Here is an 8626-nt window from a genome sequence, read left to right as displayed (position 1 = left end):
CCTAATATATAAGCAGCTTCTCCAAGGTCCTTCATTGAAAAAACACTTATTCAAATAGGCCTTTATACTTTCCAAGAATTCTATATCATTTCCCATCAATAGTATGTCATCCACATATAATATGAGAAATGCTACAGAGCTCCCACTCACTTTCTTGTAAACACAGGCTTCTCCATAAGTCTGTGTAAACCCAAACGCTTGATCATCTCATCAAAGCGAATGTTCCAACTCCGAGATGCTTGCACCAGCCCATAGATTGAGCGCTGGAGCTTGCATACTTTGTTAGCATTCTTAGGATCGACAAAACCTTCCGGCTGCATCATATACAACTCTTCCTTAAGGAAGCCGTTAAGGAATGCCGTTTTGACGTCCATTTGCCATATCTCATAATCATAGTATGCGGCAATTGCTAACATGATTCGGACGGACTTCAGCTTCGCTACGGGTGAGAAAGTCTCATCGTAGTCAACCCCTTGAACTTGTCGATAACCCTTAGCGACAAGTCGAGCTTTGTAGATGGTCACATTACCATCCGCGTCCGTCTTCTTCTTAAAGATCCATTTGTTTTCTATGGCTCGCCGATCATCGGGCAAGTCAGTCAAAGTCCATACTTCGTTTTCATACATGGATCCTATCTCGGATTTCATGGCTTCTAGCCATTTGTCGGAATCCGGGCCCGCCATTCGCTTCTTCATAGTTCGAAGGTTCACCGTTGTCTAACAACATGATTTCCAGGACAGGGTTGCCGTACCACTCTGGTGCGGAACGTGTCCTTGTGGACCTACGAAGTTCAGTAGTAACTTGATCCGAAGCTTCATGATCATCATCATTAACTTCCTCCCCAGTCGGTGTAGGCACCACAGGAACATTTCCCGCGCTGCGCTACTTTCCGGTTCGGAAGGGGTGACTATCACCTCATCAAGTTCCACTTTCCTCCCACTCAATTCTTTCGAGAGAAACTCCTTCTCCAGAAAGGACCCGTTCTTGGCAACGAAGATCTTGCCTTCGGATCTGAGGTAGAAGGTATACCCAATGGTTTCCTTAGGGTATCCTATGAAGACGCATTTTTCCGACTTGGGTTCGAGCTTTTCAGGTTGAAAGTTTCTTGACATAAGCATCGCATCCCCAAACTTTCGAAACGACAGCTTAGGTTTCTTTCCAAACCATAATTCATACGGTGTCTGTCTCAACGGATTTCGACGGAGCCCTATTTAAAGTGAATGCGGCAGTCTCTAAAGCATAGCCCCAAAAATGAGAGCGGTAAATTGGTAAGAAGACATCATAGATCGCACCAATATCCAATTAGAGTGCGATTACGACGTTCGACACACCGTTCTCTGAGGTGTTCCAGGCGGCGTGAGTTGTGAAACTATTCCACATTTCCTTAAGTGTGCACCAAACTCGTGACTTAAATATTCTCCACCACGATCTGATCGTAAGAATTTTATTCTCCTGTCACGTTGATTCTCGACCTCACTCTGAAATTCCTTGAACTTTTCAAAGGTTTCAGACTTGTGTTTCATTAGGTAGACATACCCATATCTACTTAAGTCATCAGTGAGAGTGAGAACATAACGATATCCTCCGCGAGCCTCAACACTCATTGGACCGCACACATCGGTATGTATGATTTCCAATAAGTTGGTTGCTCGCTCCATTGTTCCGGAGAACGGAGTCTTGGTCATCTTACCCATGAGGCATGGTTCGCACGTGTCAAATGATTCGTAATCAAGAGACTCCAAAAGTCCATCTGCATGGAGCTTCTTCATGCGCTTGACACCAATGTGACCAAGGCGGCAGTGCCACAGATATGTGGGACTATCGTTATCAACTTTACATCTTTTGGTATTCACGCTATGAACATGTGTAACATCACGTTCGAGATTCATCAAGAATAAACCATTGACCAGCGGGGCATGACCATAAAACATATCTCTCAAATAAATAGAACAACCATTATTCTCGGATTTAAATGAGTATCCATCTCGAATTAAACGAGATCCAGATACAATGTTCATGCTCAAAGCTGGCACTAAATAACAATTATTGAGGTTTAAAACTAATCCCGTAGGGAGATGCAGAGGTAGCGTGCCGACGGCGATCACATCGACCTTGGAACCATTCCCGACGCGCATCGTCACCTCGTCCTTTGCCAGTCTCCGTTTATTCCGTAGTTCCTCTTTTGAGTTACAAATATGAGCAACCGCACCGGTATCAAATACCCAGGAGCTACTACGAGTACTGGTAAGGTACACATCAATTACATGTATATCACATATACCTTTGGTGTTGCCGGCCTTCTTCTTGTCCGCTAAGTATTTGGGGCAGTTCCGCTTCCAGTGACCACTTCCCTTGCAATAAAAGCACTCAGTTTCAGGCTTGGGTCCATTCTTCGACTTCTTCCCGGTAACTGGCTTACCGGGCGCGGCAACTCCCTTGCCGTCCTTCTTGAAGTTCTTCTTACCCTTGCCCTTCTTGAACTTAGTGGTTTTATTCACCATCAACACTTGATGTTCTTTTCTGATCTCCACCTCCACTGATTTCAGCATTGAATATACCTCAGGAATGGTCTTTTCCATCCCCTGCATATTGAAGTTCATCACAAAGCTCTTGTAGCTTGGTGGAAGCGACTGGAGGATTCTGTCAATGACCGCGTCATCCGGGAGATTAACTCCCAGCTGAGTCAAGCGGTTGTGCAACCCAGACATTCTGAGTATGTGCTCACTTACAGAACTATTTTCCTCCATTTTACAGCTGAAGAACTTGTCGGAGACTTCATATCTCTCGACCCGGGCATGAGCTTGGAAAACCAATTTCAGCTCCTCGAACATCTCATATGCTCCATGTTTCTCAAAACGCTTTTGGAGACCCGGTTCTAAGCTGTAAAGCATGCCGCACTGAACGAGGGAGTAATCATCAGCACGCTGCTGCCAAGCGTTCATAACGTCTTGGTTTTCTGGGATTGGTGCTTCACCTAGCGGTGCTTCTAGGACATAATCTTTCTTGGCTACTATGAGGATGATCCTCAGGTTCCGGACCCAGTCCGTATAGTTGCTGCCATCATCTTTCAGCTTGGTTTTCTCTAGGAACGCGTTGAAATTGAGGACAACGTTGGCCATTTGATCTACAAGACATAGTGTAAAGATTTTAGACTAAGTTCATGATAATTAAGTTCATATAATCAAATTATTCAATGAACTCCCACTCAGATAGACATCCCTCTAGTCATCTAAGTGAAAACATGATCCGAGTTTAACTAGGCCGTGTCCGATCATCATGTGAGACGGACTAGTCAAGATCGGTGAACATCTCCATGTTGATCGTATCTTCTATACGACTCATGCTCGACCTTTTGGTCCTCCGTGTTCCGAGGCCATGTCTGTACATGCTAGGCTCGTCAAGTCAACCTAAGTGTATTGCGTGTGTTCCGAGGCCATGTCTGTACATGCTAGGCTCGTCAACACCCGTTGTATTTGAACGTTAGAATCTATCACACGCGATCATCACGTGGTGCTTCGAAACAACGATCCTTCGCAACGGTGCACAGTTAGGGAGAACACTTTATTGAAATTATTATAAGGGATCATCTTACTTACTACCGTCGTTCTAAGCAAATAAGATGCAAAAACATGATAAACATCACATGCAATCAAATAGTGACATGATATGGCCAATATCATTATGCTCCTTTGATCTCCATCTTCGGGGCACCATGATCATCTTCGTCACCGGCATGACACCATGATCTCCATCATTGTGTCTTCATGAAGTCGTCACGCCAACGATTACTTCTACTTCTATGGCTAACGCGTTTAGCAACAAAGTAAAGTAATTTACATGGCGTTATTCAATGACACGCAGGTCATACAAAATAATAAAGACAACTCCTATGGCTCCTGCCGGTTGTCATACTCATCGACATGCAAGTCGTGATTCCTATTACAAGAATATGATCAATCTCATACATCACATATATCATTCATCACATCTTCTGGACATATCACATCACATAGCACTTGCTGCAAAAATAGGTTAGACGTCCTCTAATTGTTGTTGCAAGTTTTTACGTGGTTTGTAGGTTTCTAGCAAGAACGTTTCTTACCTACGTATGACCACAACGTGATTTGCCAATTTCTATTTACCCTTCATAAGGACCCTTTTCATCGAATCCGTTCCGACTAAAGTAGGAGAGACAAACACCCGCTAGCCACCTTATGCAACTAGTGCATGTCAGTCGGTGGAACCTGTCTCACGTAAGCGTATGTGTAAGGTCGGTCCGGGCCGCTTCATCCTACAATGCCGCCGAAACAAGATACGACTAGTAGCGGCAAGAAGAATTGGCAACATCAACGCCCACAACTGCTTTGTGTTCTACTCGTGCATAGTAACGACGCATAGGCCTGGCTCATGATGCCACTGTTGGGAATCGTAGCATAATTTTAAAATTTTCCTACGCTCACCAAGATGCATCTATGGAGTATACTAGCAACGAGGGGAAAGGAGTGCATCTACATACCCTTGTAGATCGCGAGCGGAAGCGTTCCAATGAACGTGGATGTTGGAGTCGTACTCGTCGTGATCCAAATCACCGATGACCGAGTGCCGAACGGACGGCACCTCCGCGTTCAACACACGTACGGTGCAGCGACGTCTCCTCCTTCTTGATCCAGCAAGGGGGAAGGAGAGGTTGATGGAGATCCCGCAGCACAACGGCGTGGTGGTGGATGTAGCGGGATGCCGGCAGGGCTTCGCCAAACTTCTACGAGAGAGAGAGGTGTAGCAGGGGAGGAGGGAGGCGCCCAAGGCTGTTCTATTTCTGCCCTCCCTCCCCCCCTTTATATAGGCCCCCTGGGAGGGGGGGCGCCGGCCAAACCCCATCTAGATGGGGGGGCGGCGGCCAAGGGGGTGCCTTGCCCCCCAAGGCAAGTGGGGCGCCCCCCCACTCTAGGGTTTCCAACCCTAGGCGCAGGGGGGAGGCCCATGGGGGGCGCCCCAGCCCACTAAGGGCTGGTTTCCCTCCCACTTCAGCCCATGGGGCCCTCCGGGATAGGTGGCCCCACCCGATGGACCCCCGGGACCCTTCCGGTGGTCCCGGTACAATACCGGTGACCCCCGAAACTTTCCCGGTGGCCGAAACTTGACTTCCTATATATAATTCTTTACCTCCGGACCATTCCGGAACTCCTCGTGACGTTCGGGATCTCATCCGGGACTCCGAACAACTTTTGGGTTTCCGCATACACATATCTCTACAACCCTAGCGTCACCGAACCTTAAGTGTGTAGACCCTACGGGTTCGGGAGACATGCAGACATGACCGAGACGCCTCTCCGGTCAATAACCAACAGCGGGATCTGGATACCCATGTTGGCTCCCACACGTTCCACGATGATCTCATCGGATGAACCACGATGTCGAGGATTCAATCAATCCCGTATGCAATTCCCTTTGTCAATCAGTATGTTACTTGCCCGAGATTCGATCGTCGGTATCCCAATACCTTGTTCAATCTCGTTACCGGCAAGTCTCTTTACTCGTACCGCAATGCATGATCCCGTGACTAACGCCTTAGTCACATTGAGCTCATTATGATGATGCATTACCGAGTGGGCCCAGAGATACCTCTCCGTCACACGGAGTGACAAATCCCAGTCTCGATCCGTGCCAACCCAACAGACACTTTCGGAGATACCCGTAGTGCACCTTTATAGTCACCCAGTTACGTTGTGACGTTTGGCACACCCAAAGCACTCCTACGGTATCCGGGAGTTGCACGATCTCATGGTCTAAGGAAAAGATACTTGACATTGGAAAAGCTCTAGCAAACGAAACTACACGATCTTTTATGATATGCTTAGGATTGGGTCTTGTCCATCACATCATTCTCCTAATGATGTGATCCCGTTATCAATGACATCCAATGTCCATAGTCAGGAAACCATGACTATCTGTTGATCAACGAGCTAGTCAACTAGAGGCTTACTAGGGACACGTTGTGGTCTATGTATTCACACATGTATTACGATTTCCGGACAATACAATCACAGCATGAACAATAGACAATTACCATGAACAAAGAAATATAATAATAACCATTTATTATTGCCTCTAGGGCATATTTCCAACAGGTACACCCAAAGCATTCCTACGGTATCCGGGAGTTACACGATCTCATGGTCTAAGGAAATGATACTTGACATTAGAAAAGCTTTAGCAAACGAACTACACGATCTAGTGCTATGCTTAGGATTGGGTCTTGTCCATCACATCATTCTCCTAATGATGTGATCCCGTTATCAATGACATCCAATGTCCATGGTCAGGAAACCGTAACCATCTATTGATCAACGAGCTAGTCAACTAGAGGCTCACTAGGAACATGTTATGGTCTATGTATTCACACATGTATTACAATTTCCGGATAACACAATTAAAGCATGAACAATAGACAATTATCATGAACAAGGAAATATAATAATAACCATTTTATTATTGCTTCTAGGGCATATTTCCAACAATTAGCTCTGCAAAGAGACGTACCCAAGCTCCACTTGGAGACCGGCTGCCTCAACATCGCCAGGATGCTGAATGAGCAAAGCCGGAACCTGTTGGCTGTGGGCATCATGGTGGAAGAGATCAAGATGATGGCCACAAACTTGGGTGAGTTCAAAGCCTCGTGGGTTCGGAGGGAAGCGAATAAGGCGGCTCACGAGATTGCTCGTTTTGGTTTATGTAATGAAGTTTCGGTTTCGTGGGAGATTTCTCCTCCAGATTGTATCCTTAGTATTGTTTCTGATGAACTTCCTATTCTAGTTCAATAAAGTGTGGAAGTGGATTTAAAAAAAAAGACATCATTTATTGTTTTGCATGACACATAGTCCCACTACATTTGTTATGATATAGTATCATGATAGTATGGTATTAGCATCTTCTTTTTTCTCAATTAATACTACTAGCGAATGAGCATATGATAAGGAGAAGATTAATGTTACTGTTGGAAATATGCCCTAGAGGCAATAATAAAATGGTTATTATTATATTTCCTTGTTCATGATAATTGTCTATTGTTCATGCTATAATTGTGTTAACCGGAAACCGTAATACATGTGTGAATACATAGACCACAACATGTCCCTAGTAAGCCTCTAGTTGACTAGCTCGTTGATCAATAGATGGTTATGGTTTCCTAACCATGGACATTAGATGTCGTTGATAACGGGATCACATCATTAGGAGAATGATGTGATGGACAAGACCCAATACTAAGCATAGCACAAGATTGTGTAGTTCGTTTGCTAGAGCTTTTCTAATGTCAAGTATCATTTCCTTAGACCATGAGATTGTGCAACTCCCAGATACCGTAGGAGTGCTTTGGGCGTATCAAACGTCACAACGTAACTGGGTGGCTATAAAGGTGCACTACAGGTATCTCCGAAAGTGTCTGTTGGGTTGGCACGAATCGAGACTGGGATTTGTCACTCTGTATGACGGAGAGGTATCTCTGGGCCCACTCGGTAATGCATCATCATAATAAGCTCAATGTGACTAAGGAGTTAGCCACGGGATCATGCATTACGGAACGAGTAAAGAGACTTGCTGGTAACGAGATTGAACGAGGTATGGGGATACCGACGATCGAATCTCGGGCAAGTAACATACCGATGGACAAAGGGAATTGTATACGGGATTGATTGAATCCCTGACATCGTGGTTCATCCGATGAGATCATCGTGGAACATGTGGGAGCCAATATGGGTATCCAGATCCCGCTATTGGTTATTGGCCGGAGGTTGTCTCGGTCATGTCTGCATGGTTCCCGAACCCGTAGGGTCTACACACTTAAGGTTCAGTGACGCTAGAGTTGTTATGGGAAATAGTATGTGGTTACCGAAGGTTGTTCGGAGTCCCGGATGAGATCCCGAACTTGACGAGGAACCCCGAAATGGTCCGGAGGTGAAGATCGATATATTGGACGACGGGTATTGGAGTCCGGAATTGTTTTGGGAGTACCGGGTGACGACCAGCGTGACCGAAAGGTGTTTCGGAGGCCCCGGCAAGTGTTGGGGGCCTTATGGGCCAAGGGAGCACACCAGCCCACTAAGGGGTTGTGCGCCCCTCCCAACCCCTCTCACATAACCTGGAGAGGTGGGGGCACCTCCCCTAGGGCAGCCGCCCCTCCCGGCTTGGGGGGCAAGTTTCCTAGGGGTGGGGGCGCCCAAACCCATCTAGGGTTTCCCCTGTGCCCGCCACCCCTCCCCTAGGGAACCCTAGGGCGCCTCCTCCACCCCCTTCCCCCTATATATAGTGAGGGAGAGAGAGGGCAGCCGCACCCCTTCCCCTGGCGCAGCCCCTCCCTCCTCCAACACCTCCTCCTCCTCCGTAGTGCTTGGCGAAGCCCTGCCGGAGAACCGCAAGCTCCACCACCACGCCGTCGTGCTGCCGGAGCTCTCCCTCAACTTCTCCTCTCCCCTTGCTGGATCAAGAAGGAGGAGACGTCCCCGGGCTGTACGTGTGTTGAACGCGGAGGCGCCGTCCGTTCGGCGCTTGGATCGGATCTTCCACGATTTGAATCGCCGCGAGTACGACTCCATCAACCACATTCTTGTAACGCTTCCACTTAGCATCT

This window comes from Triticum aestivum, chromosome 1D, assembly GCF_018294505.1.
Source record: "Triticum aestivum cultivar Chinese Spring chromosome 1D, IWGSC CS RefSeq v2.1, whole genome shotgun sequence".
Classification (NCBI taxonomy): Eukaryota; Viridiplantae; Streptophyta; class Magnoliopsida; order Poales; family Poaceae; genus Triticum; species Triticum aestivum.
This window is presented reverse-complemented; position numbering follows the sequence as displayed.